At 50.6% G+C, this 19,823-nt stretch overlaps 1 protein-coding gene across 2 annotated transcripts in view; it reads left to right on the forward strand.

The window, feature by feature from the left end:
- CASZ1 (castor zinc finger 1) overlaps positions 1–19,823 on the forward strand; it is a 242,534-nt gene that overhangs the window by 107,651 nt on the left and 115,060 nt on the right. For both annotated transcript variants that reach the window (XM_074218472.1, XM_074218474.1), the window contains exon 3: positions 16,057–16,116. The gene's annotated coding sequence lies outside the window, so the exon portion shown is untranslated. The remainder of the gene's footprint in view (positions 1–16,056; positions 16,117–19,823) is intronic.

Here is a 19,823-nt window from a genome sequence, read left to right on the forward strand (position 1 = left end):
TAAATGAATGAATAGATAGACAGATAGACAGACAGACAGACAGACAGACAGACAGACAGACAGACAGACAGATAGATAGATAGATAGATAGATAGATAGATAGATAGATAGATAGATTGATATATGGATAGCCAAACGTAGACCCTCTTCATTCCACACCCCGGACTCAGTCTACTTCATGGACTGTAATTCAGACCTTCTTCTGGGTCCAGGGAGCGGGGCATTCAATAACCAGGCTTCATTGGGAGCCCGGAAGACTCGGGTTCAAGTCCCTTTTCAGCCACTCAGCTCTCCAACCTCAGTTTCTTTATCTGTAACATGAAGAGAACCCTTTCAGCCTCTTTGATCTTATGAAAATCCCCCGACCTGAGTCTTAGCCCCAGTTTTCCGGGTGGGGGGACAGGTGTCGACCCTCGCTCTTCCCCTTCCTTTTCCCACGTTGCTGCCTCTCTCTAGCCTGGGATGAGCTGATGGGGGGGGGGGGGGGAGGGGGCAGGCGGGGGGGGGGGGGGAGGACCAGGGTGTCTGTCTCTTTAAATGCACTCTGTGTCAGCAGATAAGGAATTTGACGGCTTTATCAGAAATACCAAAGCTTTATTTAGCAGGGTGAGGCGCACACCACTCAGCTCTGCACAATCTGCTGATAAATAGCAAAAAAAAAAAAAAAAGAGGGGGGAGGGAGCAGGCAGGAAAAAAGTTAGAAGTTTTCACTGATTACATTTTGCAACTGGACAAGTACAGGCTGGGGTGGGGAGGGGGGGAGGGAGTAGTAAAGGGGCTCCTCTCTGGGTGATAACAGGCAGACATTTTTTCCATCCCCCCTCTGGGAGGGCTTTGTAGGTTTTTCTATTATTAGGGAAAAATGCACTGATTGTTTTCATTCTTCCGGAGAAAGTCCTGTGTCCAAGCAGAGCCCTCCTGCCCGTCTGCCTGTCTGGTAGCTTGCTGCTCTTACCTTCCCCCTCCTTCCACCCCCTCCCCACTTGCCAGCCTACCCACTGTGGGGCCTTTCTTCCAACTGAATCCAGAGCCTCCCCCCCCCAACCCCTTCCCATGCTCAGGGGCCTCTCCTCTAGCTCTGATGGGAATGGGGATGGGGAAGCTTCAACACCAATTAACAGCCCAGGAGCCTTTACCCAGAGCTTCCTATGGGCCCTTGCCCTGGAGGGGATTATGGTCCATCCGATGGACCCAAAGGGTCTAACGGGCAAAGGAAACAGTGGTCAGTCAGCCAGGAAGGATCAGACTCCAGTTATTGCCTCAAATTTCTGTTGGTGAGGATGTGTGTCCTTCTTTCTGGAAGAAGGGGGGAGATGCGGTGACATCATCTGAATTGGATTTGACAGAGTGGGGAGGGGGCTGTGCTAAGTCACCAGCCTCACTTTCTCCTCCAGAGTCATCTGGGTCCAGCTGGAGATGTCCCTGGCTGGGAGGCCATCAGGTTTAAGGTCACACAGCTAGTAAGTGATAAACATCGGAAGTCCTGTTTGAACTTGGGTCCAGGGCTGTCCACCTAGATAAACTGCTATTTCCTTTGTGAATTTAAGTTCCTTGAAGGCAGGACCCAAACTTGTATTTTTTTTTTTATCCCCAAGGCCTGACCCATTTGTAGGTCTAGATGTTTGTTGAAAGGGAATGAAAAACCCTTTCCCTTCCACCTCCTACACCTCTGAACTGGGGGCCTCTTCAAGAGGGAAAGGGGGAGTTTTATTTGCTCTCCTAACTATAACTGTTTCAGCTTTGCCCTAAGATCACTGACCCACAGCTGATTTTTGGCTCAAGGACCTCATCAGTTTGGGGAAGAGAATGATCCTTTTGTAGGAAACTCCTTGAGTGTGGCCGGTTACCAGACTTTGTGGACTAGAGGCTGATCCAGACATTCACCAAATTGGGAGTCCCTAGGGAGTAGGGTTCAGCCCTTAAGAGCCAATGTGGGGACATGGCCAGCCCGATAGCCCCCCAGCAGCTTCCCATACTGTCTTTGAAGCTCATGACTCCTAGGCATCAGTGAAATTTCAGAACAGAGTTCATCTTCCTCAGTTTCTTCTCTCTCCATCCCTTTCTTAGTCTGTCTTGATCTTTGAGCTATCATCCTGGTGAGTCCCTGTCTCTATCTCAGTCTTCTGTCTTGATCCCCACCTCTATTTCTCTATTTGTCTCCCCCCACACTTTTGATTCTTTGCTTTTCTCTGTCTTTCTCTGTATCTTTGTCTATTTGTGTTTTTTTCTATCAAGTCAAGTCTGATGCTATTTGTCTGTCTTGGTCTCTGGGTCCATTTATGTCTGTGTGACTGTCTCTGCCTTTCTTGTTTGGTCTTTGCATTAGATGGAGAAGTTAAAGCTAGGTCCTCTACCTCTACTTTTCTCTTGTAACTTTCATCCAAGCCTATCCCCCCTCCCCAAATCGATAAACAGCTCATACTGTTCCTGCTTGCATGTCTGACTCTCAACTTTCCCATCCAAGTCAAGTCTCATGAGTTATGGGAGCTCCAGGTTTGTAGAAGGACAAAATAAATTGGGGTATGGGAAGAGATGTGGGCTGTGGGTAACAGGGAAAGAAGGTGTATGGTGAGGAGCAGAGATAGAGCTGAAGACTTTCTTCCGGTTTTTGTGAGGAATGGGGTTAAGTGACTTGCTCAAGGTCACTCAGTATGTCTCACGTGGCTGGATTTGAACTCAGATCCTTCTGACTCCAGGGCCGGTGCTCTATCCACTGCACCGCCTAGCTGGCCCCAGAGCTGAGGGCTTCTAACTGATAAGGTATGAGAGGATCCACCTGTGTCACTACCTGTGTGACACTGGTCAATTTACCCCCCCCCCCAATTTCCTCATTTGGGTGACTTTAGAGTACTATGCTACGTAAAAACCTGTATTATTTAATAATCGCAATCCTTTCTATTTACATAAAACTTTATGATCCTAGAGTCCATTTCTATTTCTACATAAGAGCCTGTATTATTTAATAATCACGAGCCTTTCTATTTACATAAAACTTTATGATTTTAGGATCCTCCAACATGCTGCCCTCTGCCTGAAATTCTGTAAGCCCAAGCATTCATTCATTCATTCAGTAAGCATTTATTAAGCATCCACTGTATGCCAGGCATTAGAAAAGGTATAGGCATATGAAGTAAAGTATTCCTTGTTCCGAACTGTCTCAGCTGCTACATCACATCTCTTGGTGCTCTATGAAGAAAATCAGCTTACAGGGTTCTCTCTTTGCCCAGGCAACGAAGTTTCTCTCAAGCTAAATGAGATAATATTTGTAAAATGCTTAATGCAGTTCCAAGTATACAGCAGGTACTTAATAAGTGCTTATTTCCTTTTTTCCCTCACCTTGCCAGTCTTGTTCCATCCTCTTTTCCCACATTCATTCATCCCCTCACTCAAATCCAATCCGTGTGCTTGTCATGGCATCACTTCTCTGATACCATGGTCCTCTTGGAGAACGAAGGGCACACATCACATCACATCACATTTTTCACCTTTATACATTCTAATTTCAACCTAGCTGGCCTCAGCATTTTATTTCTCACCATTTCTTAGATTTCTGCACAAACCATGCCCTCATGCCTGAGTTGCATTGTCTCCTCACCTTTCTCCCAGAGAATCCCAATTTTCTTCAAGACTCTAATCACATGCAACATCCTGTATATTTTTATCTATTTGGGTACATGTTATTTAATTGAATGTATGATATTGCTAGAATGTATTAATTTAATAGAATTATTACATTACTAGAATGTATTAATTCAATAGAATTATTACATTACTAGAATGTATTAGTTTAATAGAATCATTATAGTAATAGAATGTAAGCTCCTTGAAGGCAGGAGCTATTTTTCTTTTTTTCCTCACTGCCCTACCACAAACCTCAGCATAGATCTTAGCATCCAGTAGCCTTTAAATAACTACTTGCTAATTCATTGAGTTCCTGATTATCCCAGCCAGTGCTTCCCTACTCAGCTTCCATAGCAGGTAGATAAGGGCAGAGAATCTCTCACTTGTTTTTGCACCCCCCAGTATCATATACACACCAATTAATAAATATTTGTTGACTGATGCATTGATCTCAGTCCGCTGAGTCTAACATGCTAAATGATGAAGGTTGCCAGAGTCCAAGGACAATGTTAGGGTAGGAGTCTGGGACTGATGGGTGGCAGAGGTAGCAGGATGATCATCTCTCTCAGCAGCTCCTGGGCCCAGTTTCCTCTAGGGAGAGTTTTTCTTTGGACATTGGGAGATCAGGATTAGCCCAACTGCCCAGGGATGAGAAATGGTGGATAACTTGGAGTGAGGTAGGGGCCAAGAGGGGGGAGGAGAAGCTAAGGGGAAGGGGGCTCTAGAAAGGCCAAAGCCATTAAATAGACAGGAAGAGTAAGTGGAAGTGACAGGGTCAGGCCAGACCTTTGTCCTGCAGCGTGATTAGAGAGTCTGCCCTGAATTCCTGAAACTTTGGGGATGTTGTCGGACAAACTGGAGCTTAATTCTGAGGGGCTCAGGGGAGATTAGAGCCGGCGGCAGCGTCCTGGGAGCACATTCCCGGCTGGGCGGAAATCCAACCCCTGCTGGGAAAACCCGTGAGAGCATCCCCAGGCTAGGATGGCCAGGCTGCTGCTCCCGAGGTTGGCAAGCAGGGGAGTTCAGAAACTAGTCTAGGCCAGCCAAGAGCCAGGCCTGCCCTGCCTCACCCACCTATGCTTTTAGGAGCCAAAGAGATGGGTCAAACCAAAGAGCCTGCATGGCACAGGGAAAAGAAGACCAGAACTGAACCCAGAGGGTTTGGGTTCCAATCCTCCCTCTGTCCTTTTTCTACATCTGTGACCTTAAGCATGATCAGTTCCCCACTCTAGAGTCTCAGTAAAACGAGGGGATTGGAATCAGTGGTCTTTAATGTGCTAAATCTTGATTTTTTATGATCCTCTCTGGGATAGAGGAATGGTGCAGCTTTCCATCTTCACATTGAACTGTAGGAGATAGGCCCTATTATTAAAACCCACTTTTTCAGATGAAGAAACTGAGATGGAGGACTATTAGGTGACTTGTCCAGGTCACAACGCTCCTAAGTGTCTAAGGAAAGCTATGCTTCTAACACTTTCTCCGCTGCCTATCATCCTAGCTCCCAATCATCATCATCATCATTTAGTAGTAGTAGTAGTAGTAGTAGTAGTAGTAGTAGTAGTAGTAGTAGTAGTAGTAGTAGTAGTAGTAGTTGAAATGCTACTTTGTAGTAGACCAGCAGACAGGGAAAGCCAGATAAAACAAACATGAACTCATTCTTTGCTGAGGCTGTCCTCCATGGCTGGAATGCCTTCTCTCTCTACCCAATTGGCACCCAGCCCTAGCCACCTTAAAGCACAACTTGGACCACCTTCTTCACAATTACCTTTTTCCTATCCCTCCTCCAATGTCAACCAGTATTTAGTTATCATTACACTAGTAGACTCTCTCCCCATCTTCATTAGAATGTAAGCTCCTAGGGGCGGCTAGGTGGCGTAATGGATAGAGCACCAGCCTTGGAGTCAGGAGTACCTGGGTTCAAATCCAGTCTCAGACACTTAATAATTCCCTAGCTGTGTGGCCTTGGGCAAGCCACTTAACCCCGTTTGCCTTGCAAAAACCTTAAAAAAAAAAAAAAGAATGTAAGCTCCTTGAGGGGCAGGGACTTGGCTGTATCCCACCTCTAGGGAATAAATGTCTCTTGGATTGAATTATAGGAGCTCACCAAAGGAGGAAGAGACTCATTCAGGGCCAAGGCAGAAAGAAGCTCGGCTTGGATTAAGCCAGGCAACCCAAAAGGACGGGCTCCTGTGGATGGAGCAGGGCAGCCCCTCGCCCCCACCCTCCCAATTCTAATGACTTTTAAACATTGGTATTTTGGCTAAGGCAGGCTCTTGTGGCAGAGAATGGAGCTGTCTGTATTTTAGGACATACAAATGATTTATTGAAGATAGAAGATGTGGTGAAATTATGTGGCAAGAAACCCCTCCCCTTAAAAAAATTAAATAAATAACGAAGTAAATAAATAAATAACGGCCACACTGGCCCCTGGAAGGCTTGGGGAGCTGCATCCATGATTGCCGCCTTGATGAAATCCCCCCGGATGTAATGAGCTGATTTTCTGCTGTTAATATTGCATCTGCTGATGAAGGATTCGTTAGGATAATGGAACGAAGCTAAAATATAAATGACTCCCTGTCAAGAGGCAGCTTTTGTTTGTTGATCTCCTGACAGTTCCCGGGCCAAGGCGGGGGTTTGCGTGTGTACGCAAGAGGAGAGGAGCAGGGTGGGTGGAGGAGGGGCTAGGGGTTAGGGATGGATCAGCCCCACAGGGTGACTGTCTGGGTGCCCCGGGCTGAGACAAGGGGATGGCAGCCCCTGGAGGGAGGCCCAGAGCCAAGAGGATAGGGAAGACATCTGCTTCATCCTTCACCGTCTCCCCCAGCTGAGTGGGGCAGAGTGGAGACAGCAGTGGCCAAAGTGGCTGGGGGTGAGAGGCTGGGGGGGGGGGGGGTAGAGGGAAATAAGGTTAGGAATTGTGTGTCCAGAAAGGATGTGTGAGCCGAGGAGGGGTACCTATGGGAGGGTTCCAAGGTGCACAGATGTGGGAGGATGTGTACTGTGCTTCGATTCAGAAAGCATAAGGGCATTGGAAGTAGGAGAAAGACCTAGAGAATGAGTGGACCCGTCTCTGGCCTTTAGTCTGGCATTGCTTTTCTCTTGAAGAACTCGGGGGATTGGCTGCTGAGGAAACCTGGTAATAGCCCAGGCAGTGCTTGAAGAGTTTTTTAGGGCAAAGATTGGTGAGACCGTCCTTTGAAACTTGGAAAGTCATAGAATCACAGAATTGGAGAACTGGAAGGGAAGCCGGTGGTCACATACAAAGGAATCCTCAATGTGACTTCCCCAACAAGTGCTTAGCAGCCTCTACCTGGAGACCTCCAAGGATAGGGAATCCACCACCTCTCTGGTCTTCCCTCTCCTAGCCCTTATTCAAACATGCAAAAATGAAGCTGAACATGCAACTCATAGTCATCTCTCATTCATCTCCCTAAGGTCATGGTCACTGAGCCAGAAGGGACCTAAGGGGTCATCTAATCCACCCCCCTTCATTTTACAGAAAAGAAAACTGAGATTCAGAGTCACCCAGCAAGATGCTAAATCTAGGACACTTCCTCTGAGCATGTCTGCATCACTTACTGTGGGTACCATGGAAGGTCTGTCTTGGGTGGGGTCAGACACCTATTTAACAAATAATGATGGAGTGAATGATTGGAGTAGGGGAATCATTACACACACATACATAAATATACACATGTGTCTCATATGCTCCAGGAAGGTATATACATATATGGCACAAGAGTAGACCTGTCTGCCATTGAGCTGAGAAGAGCCCCTTTTGAAGAGCCTGCTGTGAACATGGCCTAGCACCTCCTGGGACCCTTGAGAAGCCTTTCTGTGTCCTTCTTGGGCAGAGTCGTTAATTTTCCTGCTCAACTAGACCCTTGAGCGAAGAACAAATAAGGCCTCACACTGGGCCAGGCCACGTCCCAACAGTGTCCTTCAAAAATTAGGGTCACATTGGGCAAGTGACTTTCCTCCATCTCCATTGTATAAAACCCAGAGGATGGACTAGGTCTTCTCTCTAAGAGACGTACCAGCTCTAAACCCTCTGATCCTAAGCACTGTCCAGACACTTCAAGGGAGCTCAATTCCCTTTTAGTGATTATCGAGCTGTGATATGAGACTCTGGTCCCTTCTCTTCTCCCTCTGTCAGCACCAGCCCAGGGTAATGCAGAGAGAAAGGAAAACTGGGAATCAGGGGAAGAACATGCCAGCCTAGATCAAAGCTAGACCAGCATCCTTATTACAGAAGGGGAAACTGAGGACTCAGAGGCAAAGAATGATGGAAAGAATAAAGAGAGAGAGGAGTAAAGGGAGAAGGAGTGAGCAGGTATTGACCTGGCTCCACCTGGGGGGTTAGGACGGCCCAAGCCTTGAGTACCTTTGCCTCGTTTTTTCCTATTAAAAGATTGTAGAGGAGTCACAGACAGGCTGCACAGCTTTGAAAGTTGTATGTTGAATTTCATGATATACTTAAAAAGAAAAGCAGGCTGTACATGCTAGGGATTTGCAGCTTCGTGTACAATCGTCTCCCCTATTAAATTTTGTGTATATAAATGCTCATTTTATTTGGTGTTTGTTAATGTCAGAATTTTTTTTAATGTAGATAAAGTCACAGCAGAGATTTGCAGAAGAAGGAGGGTCCCCCCACACACACACATATCACCACCTCTCCAATCCCTAAGCTTTTGAAGTTGAGTCCAGATCATCCAAGGACTCTGGGACTCATCCCAGCCAGGAGACCAGCAAAGCCAGGCAAGTGGGTAGGAAAAACACAAGCCTCCACTTGGCCTCTGAACTCCCTGAGCTCTTTTGTGCGTAGCCCTGGCCTGCCTCTGCCTCAGTGCTTTGGCCTCCTTTTCCTCTAGCAGGCTAACAAGCTGAGGACTGTCCGGCTGGCCAAGGTCCTTCCACCTGCTGGTCTCCAGTGTTAGACTGAGCACTATCAGGATCTTAATGACTATTGTGTTCAAGTCTCTGGCTTCTTCTGACCTTAACAACTATCCTGGTTATTCCATTGATGCAACTTTGGCCTCTGACACTTTTCCCTTGATGTTATTTCTGAGAAAAGTGTTTAGGCCTCTAAGCAGGACTTTTTTCTCTGTCTGCCACCCCCCCCCCATCTCTCTCTTCTCTCCTCTCTCTTCTCTCTCTCTCTGTCTCTCTTTTTCTCTCTCCCTCCTGCCTCTTTCTCCTCTCTCTTATTCTCTTCTCTCTATTCTCTTTCTCTTGCTCTCTATTCTCTCTCTCTCTTCTCTCCTATTCTTTTCTCATCTCTTCTTTCCTCTCTCTCTTCTCTTGCTCTCTTCCTCCTGCCTTCTCTCTCCTCTCACCTTTCTCCTTTTCTCTCTTTCTCACTCTCTCCTCTCCATTCTCTCTTTCTCTTCTCTCTCTTGCTCTCCTCTTTATCTTTCTCCATCTCTCTTCTCTCCTCTCTCCTCTTGCTCTCTCTTCTCTCTCTGTCTCTCCTCTCCTCTTTTTCTCTTCTTTCTCTCTCCTTTCATCTCTTTCTTTCTCTCCCCTCTCTTTCCTCTTTCTGTCCTTCTTTAACTTCCCCCCTCTTCCCCCTTTTTTTAACATGGTTTTCCTCAAAAGTTTTTTAATCAATCAAATTTGAGGCAGAAAATAGGTTTTGTCACGCCTGGTCCCGGGGCGGTGTGGCTCTCACTCAGCCTCCTGACAGCTTCTCAATGAAGGAAGAAGACCAAACAGAATATTTCTCCGGGAAAGCGCCTGTTTCCATGGCACTGGCCCTTGTTGCTGGCCCTTCCCCCCCCTCGGCGGGCTGCCACCCGGCCCCGGCCCCGGCCCCTGTGAAAGGGCTGGAGCGGCGAGAGAGCCAGAGCAAGAGCGTGTGTGGGGAGGAGGAACAACAAGTCGAGGGGGGGTGGGGGGGCCCTGACAGCTGCCTGGAGCCTCAACAGCGTGGGCCCGTGGGGGAGCGGGCAGCTAGGAGTGGCAGGGACATGGGGCTCCGGCGGGCGCTGCATAATCAGGGCAGTGGCGCTCATAAATGGGGAGTCGGGCATCCCTGGCCAGGATGCTCAGAAAGCCGGCTCAGACAGTAGCAGCCTAGGGGACCCGCCAGCGAGGTGAGGCGAGGCGAGGCGGCACTGCTCTGGTACGCCCTTCTTCTCTTCTCTCCTTCTTCTGGGGCCACTGGGCTTCCCTGGCCCCCGGATTGGCCTCGGCCTCCCTCCAAGGGCCGGCCTCCACTCGGCTCCTTGCAGCCGGACTCCATGTCCTCTTTGGTCTGCCTCCCCCTCGAGGGCCTGTCTGCCTTCTTCTCTCCTCTCCTGGCTGCTCCAGCTGCTCTGCCTCAGTCTGACCTGTTCTCTTTTCTTCTACTCTTGCCTGGCTTTCCCTTTCTCTCCATCCTCATCTCTCCATCTCTCCTCCCCATCTCTCCATCCTCCTCATTTATGTCTTTCTACAGCCATCCTGGCCTCTGTCTCTCCTTCCTTCCATTCACCACCCCCTTTCCCTCTCTGTCTTCACATAGCTCTCTCTTTGTCTCTGTCTGTCTCTCTGTCTCTCTCTCTCTCTCCCCCCATCTGTCTATCTGTCTATCTCTTCCTGTCTCTGTCTCTGTCTCTCTCTGCCTCTGTCTCTCTGTCTTTCCTTGTCTGTCTCTGTGCCTCTCTTTCTGTCTCTCTGTCTGTCTCTTTCCTTATCTCTGTCTCTGTCTCTTCTATCTCCTCCCTCTCCTCTCTCTCTCTCTCTCTCTCTCTCTCTCTCTCTCTCTCCTTTATAATTAATGATTAGTTTTAATTGGTTTGCTTAGGCAGCCTGACAGCAAATTAGCAGAAGCCAGCCCAGAACTTGCCAAGTTGGGGCTTGAGACCACTGTGCTTTTGAACTGACCAGGGAGAAGAAATGACTCCTTCGCCGCCTCTTCCATTGGCCCCTTTGGAGGGAGAGCCAGGGTAGACCCGGACAGGTGGCAGTAAAGGAGCCTGGGATGTGGGCACACAAGCTCCCTGTGCCTGCTGGGGAGGGGGAGGGGCGTCGGGCCTACATTTTCCCAGGTTGCTCTCATTTCCCTGTATGTCTTTGTTTTCATTCCCTCCCCTACCCCCTCCCGGTCCCAAGTTCTGGTTTACAGGGCACTGCTTGAGGCTTCTTTGCTGAGAGGGTGGGGCCAGAGGTGGACAGGTGCTACGGATTCCAGTCCAGAGCAGGGCTTGATTTTTTTTTTTAAGACTCTTCTGTGCTTGACAGTGCCCTGGAGGAATAGAAGCAAGTTTCTGGAACTCTGTTTCCCTATTTGTAAAATGCAATGAATTTAGCTAGGTCATCTCTTAAGATCTCTAAATTGCGACCTTAGATTATACCTGGCTAAGTCAATAGTGTTTTGGAGAAATAAAGGTTTGAAGCCTTATAAGGAAGGGGGTACTACTGGGTATAGGAGCAATATGGATGGGCAGAAATTTCTTCCTTCCTAAGTGTTGAGTTATTATCTTTGGTCAGCTCAGAACCCAACTCACAGAGGACTGCCATAGCTAGGAATTCTAGAATCTAAGCCTAAGCAGAATTCTTGGGGGATACAATATCTGGACCCTAGGATGAATGGGGAGAGAGAGAGAGAGAGAGAGAGACAGAGAGAGAGAGAGAGAGAGAGAGAGAGAGAGAGAGAGAGAATTCATTTCTCAGTTATTCCTTCTTGTGGTCCAAAGAAATATGGGATGAGAAGAAAAGAAACACAATTTCCTTTTTTCTTCTGGGGACTACTTAGCCATCCCATTTCTATGGCTAAGGAAGTCTTCATGCACAATGAGGAAGGCCTGCCATTTCTTCTGAGTCTTTCCAGCTGCTCTTTCTGACACTAGACCCTCCAGCCTTCTAGGATTCCTTGTACTGGAAGCCTCTGTACTTTTGTTTCTCTTCTCTGTGTCTCTCTGTCTCTGTCTCTGTCTCCCAGTGGGAGTTTATAGACTGGTTTGATTAAGGAAAGGCTCTTTCCCAACCACCCTTCCTTCTAGCTCCAAAAGGAGACCCATGGATCATCAGAAATATCCAGTCCAGGGATGTTTCTCAGCTGCCCTACAAGTCCTCTCAACACAGACATCAAGAAGGAGAGAGAGAGAGAGAGAGAGAGAGAGAGAGAGAGAGAGACCCAGAAAGGAGGGGGTGAGGGGCAGCAATGGAGAGAGAAACAGAGGCCAAAGTAGACTCAGGTACCAACTGAGACTGGAGGTTCCCAGGTACCCCAAGTCCCAGCCAGAAACCAACTCCATTATGGTTCAAGTATATGGACCTGCTGCTAAGACACATCAGTCCGCCATATTGTGAGCATCCCTGGCCTCACCCCTCCACACACAGCCCCACCCCCAACCTCCCCCCAAACTCTTGGAAAGTTTCCTGCCCGATTGTTCTGTGTGATCGGATCTGCAAGTCGCTGTCTAAGCTTCTTGTCACATTTTGACTTAATGAAGTGCAACTGCTGAGGGAGTTGGGTTCAACGCTCCGGTCTCGCGCGCTCCCTTGTTGTCAGAAAACAGGGGTGGTTGGGGACGGCAACGCAGCACTGCAAGTCGTTATCATTCCGGTCAGTCTGTTTAACACAAAATTAAACAAAGAACTAATTAGTGCCTCATGAATTAATAAATGCACAGTTGCTGGAGAGGAGGGGAGGGGAGAGGAAGGTGGTGGAAGGGAGATATTGGAGGAGTAGAGTGGTACATTTGGGGGTGGGGGGGGGAGGTTGAGGGGAAGCCTGGCCAAGGAAGGGTGAGTCCAGAGAGAAGTCTCTAAAACTCTGAGGGTCCAGTTGCCAGGTAGGCTACCTGGGACCAGAGCTCATAATGGGACCAACGACCTCCTTGCAACCCCAAGCCACCACCCTCCAGAGGCCTAACTGTCTTCAGGCACTCTTCTCTCTAACCCCACTGGCTTTTCCTCCTTAGCTAAGAACTTCTCTGCCCTCCATTCTCTTTCTCCCTCTACCTCATTTTTTCCTGGATTTCATACATTTTCTCCAGTGTCCCCTAGTCCAGACCTTAGTCCAGAGCTGGGACAAGGCAGAACTGTGGAATGGAAAGAACACCAGAATTAGACTAAACATTTGACAATCTGGGATTACGCTCTAGCACAATGTAAGGAAAGCTCACTGACTCCAGGCTTAGAGGACCCAAATTAAAACTCTACCTCTTGATGTTTTATTATCCATGTGACCTTGGGCAAGTCGCTTAATCTCCCTGGGCCTCAGTTTGCTTATCTGTAAAATGTGGCAGTTGGATCTATTAACTTCTGAGGTCCCTTCCAGCTTTGGATCCTGATGCCATGATATAATTCTACTGGTCTCTGTGACTCTGAACGAGTTGCTTTCCTTCTCTGCATCCCAGGTTCTTCATCTGTTTTTTTTTTTAATTTTTTAATAGTTGGAGTAAATTGTCACTAAGGTGCCTCTCAGCTTGAAGGGTATATGATTCTATGACAGACCCCGCCACAGCCACAACCAAAGTCCCCCCCATACTCCCCAGTTCCCTTTGCAATTTGAGGGGCTAGTTCCAGGACCCAGACCTAACAGGGAAAGGCCTCCACCTTCAAGATCATGGGCAGACTGACAAGGCCTCTGCCAAGACAGCCTGGAGAAGGCAGAAAAAGCAGGAACGAGGACCAAAGCCCCTCCTTAAGAGAACATGTCAAGTACAATTAGCGTTATCTGTCTAAATATGTCCTGGGAACTGGGAGCGCGGGCGGCAGCACGGGTGGCATTCCCGGAGCCCTGCGCAAGGTCACCTCACCTCCTACAATCCCCCCCAATCTGATTTGGGGATTACACGGCCTAAGGAAATTGTGGTGTTATTCCTCTTGCATCATTGATAAGCCACAAATGAGGGAGACAGGAAGAAGGAAAAAGGAATCAACAGAATGCTTGCTCTCTCTCGCTCTCTCTCTCTCTCTCTCTCTCTCTCTCTCTCTCTCTCTCCTCTCTCTCTCTCTCTCACTGTCTGTGTCTCTTTTGCTTCTCTCTCTTCTCTCTCTCACTCACTCTGTCTCTGTCTCTTTTGCTTCTCTCTCTCACTCTTTTGCTTCTCTTTCTCTTCTCTCTCTCTCTCTTCTCTCTCACTCACTCTGTCTCTTTTGCTTCTCTCTCTTCTCTCTCTTTCTCTCTCTCACACACACACACTCTCTCTTGCTTCTCTCTCTCACTCTGTCTCTTGTTTCTCTCTCTCTCTCTCTCACTGTCTCTTTTGCTTCTCTCTCACTCTCCATGTCTGTCTGTCTCTCTGTCTCTCTCTCTCTCTCTCTCTCTCTTTCTTCTCTGTCTCTCTCTCTCTCTCTCTCTCTCTCTCTCTCTCTCTCTCTCTCAGAAGGGGAGGTGGCAGGGTCTGCCCAGGGTCCTGTCCTTCGAGAGTCATTTTTTTAATTCTGCTAAAGAAACCCTTCCCTCATGCTCTATCTTTCTCCCATACTCAGGGATGATGGCTTTCTCTTCCCTGGGTTCATTATAGCTTGTTTGGATCAGTTCCCTGAACCTAGGAGAATTCCCATCTGCTGAAAACCAACAAATCAACAACCCCAGCTCCCAAGCAGGGGATAGAGGTTAAAGTTAGGGACAGAAGGGGGAAGTCCATTGATTAGCCACAATAAATCATTCTTAGTTGAGTGTAGGAAGTTAAAGGTGACCCCCTTAAGATGAAGGGCATGATTTTGCCAAGGGGTTGCTCTACCATTGTGGAAGTGGCCCTAGGGTGATGAAATAGGGACCAGGATTAGACTCATGATTTCATTTGTATAGGCAACTTCTAGAAGAGGAAATCCATTGACCTTCTTGGTCATTGGTGGAATGCTTGAGAAGGAAAGTGACCCATCCAGTGACCCTGTCAGAGGGTCTTCCGGACTGGAAGGCCTGCCTCTCTCTTCCTTCTCACCCTAGCAGACAGCCCAGAACTATCTCTGTAGCATCTACCTTAACCTACTGTAGTTAGCATCCAGTGAGTGACATGGTCTGTGTTACAGACCTGTGGATTAGCCATTGTATTAGATATACAATATTTACTATTTCTATTATTGTGTTAACGATTTACTATTGTAGAGTTTGTATTAACTGTTATAATTAAATCACATAACTCTCAGTTTCCTCATATGTGAAGAAGGAATCATGGCTCATGTATAGGTTCCCTCGTTGACTTTGAACTGGGAGGGACTTCAGTCTAGCCCCATTAGTAACAGAAGGAAACCAAGGCTCAGGGAGGTGAATGTCAGTGTTAAGCAGTAACTTAGTCAGAACTCGAATCCAGGTGCAGCACGTGCCAGGGTTGGGCTTCCCACTCAGGTCTAGCCACTACGCTGTCCTGCCTCCCATGAAGACAAGCCATGACTCTTGGTCTGTAGTTCATCAGATTCTGATCTAGAACATGCCTTAGAGAGATCATGTAGGCCAGGGATTCCTCAGCTTTTTTGGGCAATGGGCCCCTCTGACAGTCATTCTGAGGAAGCTGCTGGGGCCTTTTTCAGAACTGTGTTTTTAAACGCATAAAGTAAAATATAGAGGATTGCAAAAGAAAGCAATGATACCAAAAATGAAGAAACAAGCTCATGGACTTCAGGTTAAAAACCCTTGATTAAGCCTGTTCCTTTGTTTTAGAGACTGGACAACTGAATTTCAGAGAAGGCTTGGGTAAGGTAGTAAGAAATAACAACAGTATCTATTATTTATATATACTAGGTGACAGACACTGTGGAAGGTGCTTTGCAAATATTATCTAATTTAAACTGCAAGCCTAGAGTGGCTAGGTGGCGCAGTGGATAGAGCTCTGTCCCTGGAGTCAGAAGGACCTGAGTTCAAATGTAGCCTCAGACACTTAATAATTATCTGTGTGGCCTTGGGCAAGCCACTTAACCCCATTGCCTTGCAAAAAAAAAAAACCCTTAAAAAATGGATAAATAAATAAATAAACTGCAAGCCTAGAGATAGTGGCTAATATTATTCCCATTTTACAGTTGAGGAAGATGAGACAAATAGATTCAGTGACTTACCCAAGGTCACAAAGCTAGTGAGTGTCTGAGGTCACATCTGAACTTGCATCTTCCTGACTCCAGGCCCACTGTGCCACCTGGCTCTCTTGATATATTGTGCTTTGCACTTTTCTCATCCTATCTCGTATGCTCCTCACCACTCTATGAGACGGGTGCTGGTCTCACCCCTGTTTTACAGATGAGGCTACCAAGGCAACCTGGGTGTTTGTCATTGCACCCCCCCACTTAAATTCAACCCACTTGCTTGTCGTGGCATCACCTTCTTTGGGAATGAAGGACAAACAACAACAACCTGAGAAGCAGAGCCCCTTGGCAGGCTGGATCTGGCACCCCCTCCCCCATGCCAGCCTGTGCCAAGCCTCACCCAGCTGGTACCTGGGTCTCTCCCAAGTAGGATCCCCCAAAGACCAGGCTGGCTAATGTTGTTCCTGTCTCTGTCTTCCCCAGGATGAAGTGATTCCACCAGCCACAAACCAACTGAGCAGCCAAGGAGCTATCCCCCTTAAGGTAAGGCATCCTGTCTTTCAAGGGGGAGGAAGGTCTTCCTGGGTTTGAGGGGGAGTGGCAGGGGTCCCCGCAGTGTTGACTGCAACTATCTAACACCTCCCCCTCCCCAAGTGGAGAGAGCATGGAAGCAGAGAGTTGAAATTTCCTCCTCGTTAGGTGGTTTCTGTACATTGGCGGAAAGGTTGGGGCTAGAGAGGGGCTGGACCCGGGGACCTTGGGGAGGAGAACAGGGAGGTGAGGGTGGCTTATGTCTGTCCAAGGGAATAAGGGTTGGCACCTTGCAGGCGTCGTGCCCAGCCCCATGGCCTTGGTATCTGTGCCCCATCTGGCTACTATTGCTCTGAGAGGGGGGGGGGGTGCCATAGTGGTTAGGATATTGGACTTAGATTCAAGGGGACTTGGCTCCACTGCCAACTTTGAGATAAGAGCTGTGAAACCACTGGCAATTCATCTGATCTCCCTGGGCCTCAGTTTCCTCATCTGTAAAATAAGAAAGTTGTTCTTCTGACCCTTCCAGCCCTGAATCTGGGATTCTGTAAAGTTGCCGTCTGTCTTATAGGTGCTAGACTTCAGGTGGTGGGTGATTGGACATGGGCGACTAGCCTACACGCAACCCCGTCCCTTCCTTTTTGCCTCCATCCCTTGGCACCCTCAGCCACCCCATCCGGAGAGGGGCGGCATGGGAGGGAAAGACTCCAGGATGCTCTCTCCCCTCCCCATCTCCCCTCCCACCCCTGGCTCATTGGGGCAGGCCTGCACCAAGGCTGTGGTGGAGATGACCGGATCTGTCTAGGTGGCCTGGGGGCACCCCTCCTCTCCCACCCTGGGGCTCCTCCTCCCCTCTCACCCTGGGGGCTCCCCCTCCTCTCCCACCCTGGGGCACCTCCTCCTCTCCCACCCTGGGGCTCTCCTCCCCTCCCACCCTGGGGCACCCCTCCTCTCCCACCCTGGGGCTCCCCCTCCCCTCCCACCCTGGGGCTCCCCCTCCCCTCCCACCCTGGGGCACCCCTCCTCTCCCACCCTGGGGCTCTCCTCCCCTCCCACCCTGGGGCACCCCTCCTCTCCCACCCTGGGGCTCCTCCTCCCCTCCCACCCTGGGGCTCTCCTCCCCCCTCCCACCCTGGGGCACCTCCTCCTCTCCCACCCTGGGGCTCCCCCTCCCCTCCCACCCTGGGGGCGTCCCTCCCCTCCCACCCTGGGGCACCCCTCCTCTCCCACCCTGGGGCTCCCCCTCCCCTCCCACCCTGGGGGCGCCCCTCCTCTCCCACCCTGGGGCTCCTCCTCCCCCCCCCACCCTGGGGCTCCCCCTCCCCTCCCACCCTGGGGCACCCCTCCTCTCCCACCCTGGGGCTCCCCCTCCCCTCCCACCCTGGGGGCGCCCCTCCTCTCCCACCCTGGGGCTCCTCCTCCCCTCCCACCCCTGGGGCTCCTCCTCCCCCCCCACCCTGGGGCTCCCCCTCCCACCCTGGGGCTCCCCCTCCCCTCCCACCCTGGGGGCGCCCCCTGGCCCCGGGGGCCGCGGAGGGCAGTGTTATGTAAATCGGGGCCGGGCGGGCCATCCATCAGCGCGGGCGGGCGGGGGCCCTTTGTCTGCGCCCGGCCCGGGGCCGCCGGCCTCGCTTTCTGACTTCAAAGGGCCCGCGGCATTGTCTGGCCGGGCCCCGGCGGCGGCCCCGGGCCGGGCCCCGGCGGCCAGAGGGCAGGCCGGCCCGCGCGCTCCGGGCCCCGCGGATGCCTGGCCCGGGCCCGGCTTCGCCCTGGATACGGCCCCCGCCCCGGGCCGCCCGCTCAGGGAGCCGCGGGCTCCGGGGCCGGGAGGGGGCCCGAGCCCCGCTCTTAGCGATGGGGAGACTGGAACCCAGATCTCGAGCCCGCTCCCAGCCCGGCCCCGGGAAGTGGGGGCGACCCTCGGTGACAGGCACAGGCAGCCAGCCGGGGTGGGGCAGGGGGCCGGGGCAGAGCCCAGTTCTCCACCTGAGATGTGGGCACCGCCAGGGGGGCTCCAACCACCTCCCAGCAGTGTAGGAGAGAGGGGCATCCGCCCCAGGCCTCATCCGTGAGGGGGGTGACCTAGGTGAACCCCAAGGCCCCTAGCCCAGGACCTGCGGCACTTGAAGGGGCCTCCCCGAGCCTCAGTTTCCTTATCCGGAGAAAGAGCGGGGCTGAGACTCGGATCTGCTGTCGTTATCCTCGGGCTCTCCCCCATCGGCTGGGGGTCCCAAGAACCTGGGGCCGTGGTTTTGCTTCTCTTTCCATCTCCGGTGGCTTCCGAGAGGCGCCGGAGAGATGCTTCTTGTGCATGAGGATGAGGATGGCAGAGGTGGTGATGACGACCCTAAGGGCACAAAGTTGCCCTGCTCCCGTGTAGAGTGGCGGTAACAGCCCTGAATTGGGGGCCGGGGGGCTCAGGCCCGCCCTGGCTTGCTCAGTGATGTTGCTCCAGGACCCTGGTTTTTCTCTGTGGGTCTCTCTCCGAGGGGCTCAGACTACACAGTTCCTGAGTTTCCTTCCAGTCCCAAAGCTGTGGTACCATGACCCCCTCGGGAAAGGGGGCATCTGCTCTGAAACCTTGTTCTGAAACCTGGGTCACTGTCTATCCCTCGGCCCAGAATAGCTAGTCTTCCTCCTCTTCCTCCTCCTTGCTTTGTCTCTCTCTCTCTGCACAGCTCTCCTCTCCTCTCTCCCTCTCCTCCTTTCTTCTCCCTTTTTCTTCTCTTTTCCTTTTCCCTCCTCTTTTCTCCTCTCTCCCCCTACTTCTGTTTTTGTGTTTCTCTTTCCCTGTCTCCTCTCTTCCAACTCCTCTCTTCTCCCTTTCCCTTCTTCCCTCCTCTTTCTCTCCTCTCCTTTCTCTCACCCCTCCCTACTTCATTGTTTCTTTCCCTCTGCCTCGCTCCTCTCTTCCCTCTCCCCTCTCCCCTTTCTCTCTTCCCTCTTCTCTCCTCTTCTGTCCTCTCTCCCCTCCCTACTTCATTTTCCTCTTCCCTCTCTTCTTTCTCCTCTCTTCTCTCCTCTCACCCCTTCCCTACTTCATTATGTATAACTGTTTCTTTTCCCCTCTCCTCACCTCTTTCTCCCTCTTCTCCCTCTCCCTTCTTCTCTTCTCTCCTCTCTCCTCCTCTCCCTTCTGCCCTCCTCTCTCCCCTCCCTACCTGTTCCCTCCCCTCTCCTCTTCTTTTCCCTCCCTTCTCTCTCTCTCCTCTTTCTCCCCCTCTCTCCTCTCTCCTCTCTCTCCTCTCTTCTCCCTCTCTTCTTTCTTCCCTTCTCTCTCTCCCCCTCCCTGCTTCTCTCTGCACGTCTCTTGCCTCAGTTTCTTTCCCTCTCCTCTCTTTCTCCTCTCTTTCCTCTCTCTCCCTCTCACTCCCTCCCCCCATTTCTCTCTGCATGTCTCTTGCCTCTGTTTCTCTTCCCCTCCCTCCCTCCCTCTCTCTTTCTCTGACTCTGTTCTTCCTTTTGAGGTTCCTCCCTTCCCTCCAGCTCCTGCCCTGCCCTCCCCAGCCTCCCCTCTCTCTCTCTCTCTCTCTCTCTCTCTCTCTCTCTCTCTCTCTCTCTCTCTCTCTCTCTCTCTCTCTTCCTTCTCTCTCTCTCTCTCTCTCCTCTCTCTCTCTTCTCTGTCTCTCTCTCTCTCTCTCTCTCTCTCTCTCTCTCTCTCTCTCTCTCTCTCTCTCTCCCTGGCCCTCTCCCCTCCCTGGCCCTCATCATCCCTCCCC

Source organism: Macrotis lagotis, chromosome 1 (assembly GCF_037893015.1).
Source record: "Macrotis lagotis isolate mMagLag1 chromosome 1, bilby.v1.9.chrom.fasta, whole genome shotgun sequence".
NCBI lineage: Eukaryota > Metazoa > Chordata > Mammalia > Peramelemorphia > Peramelidae > Macrotis > Macrotis lagotis.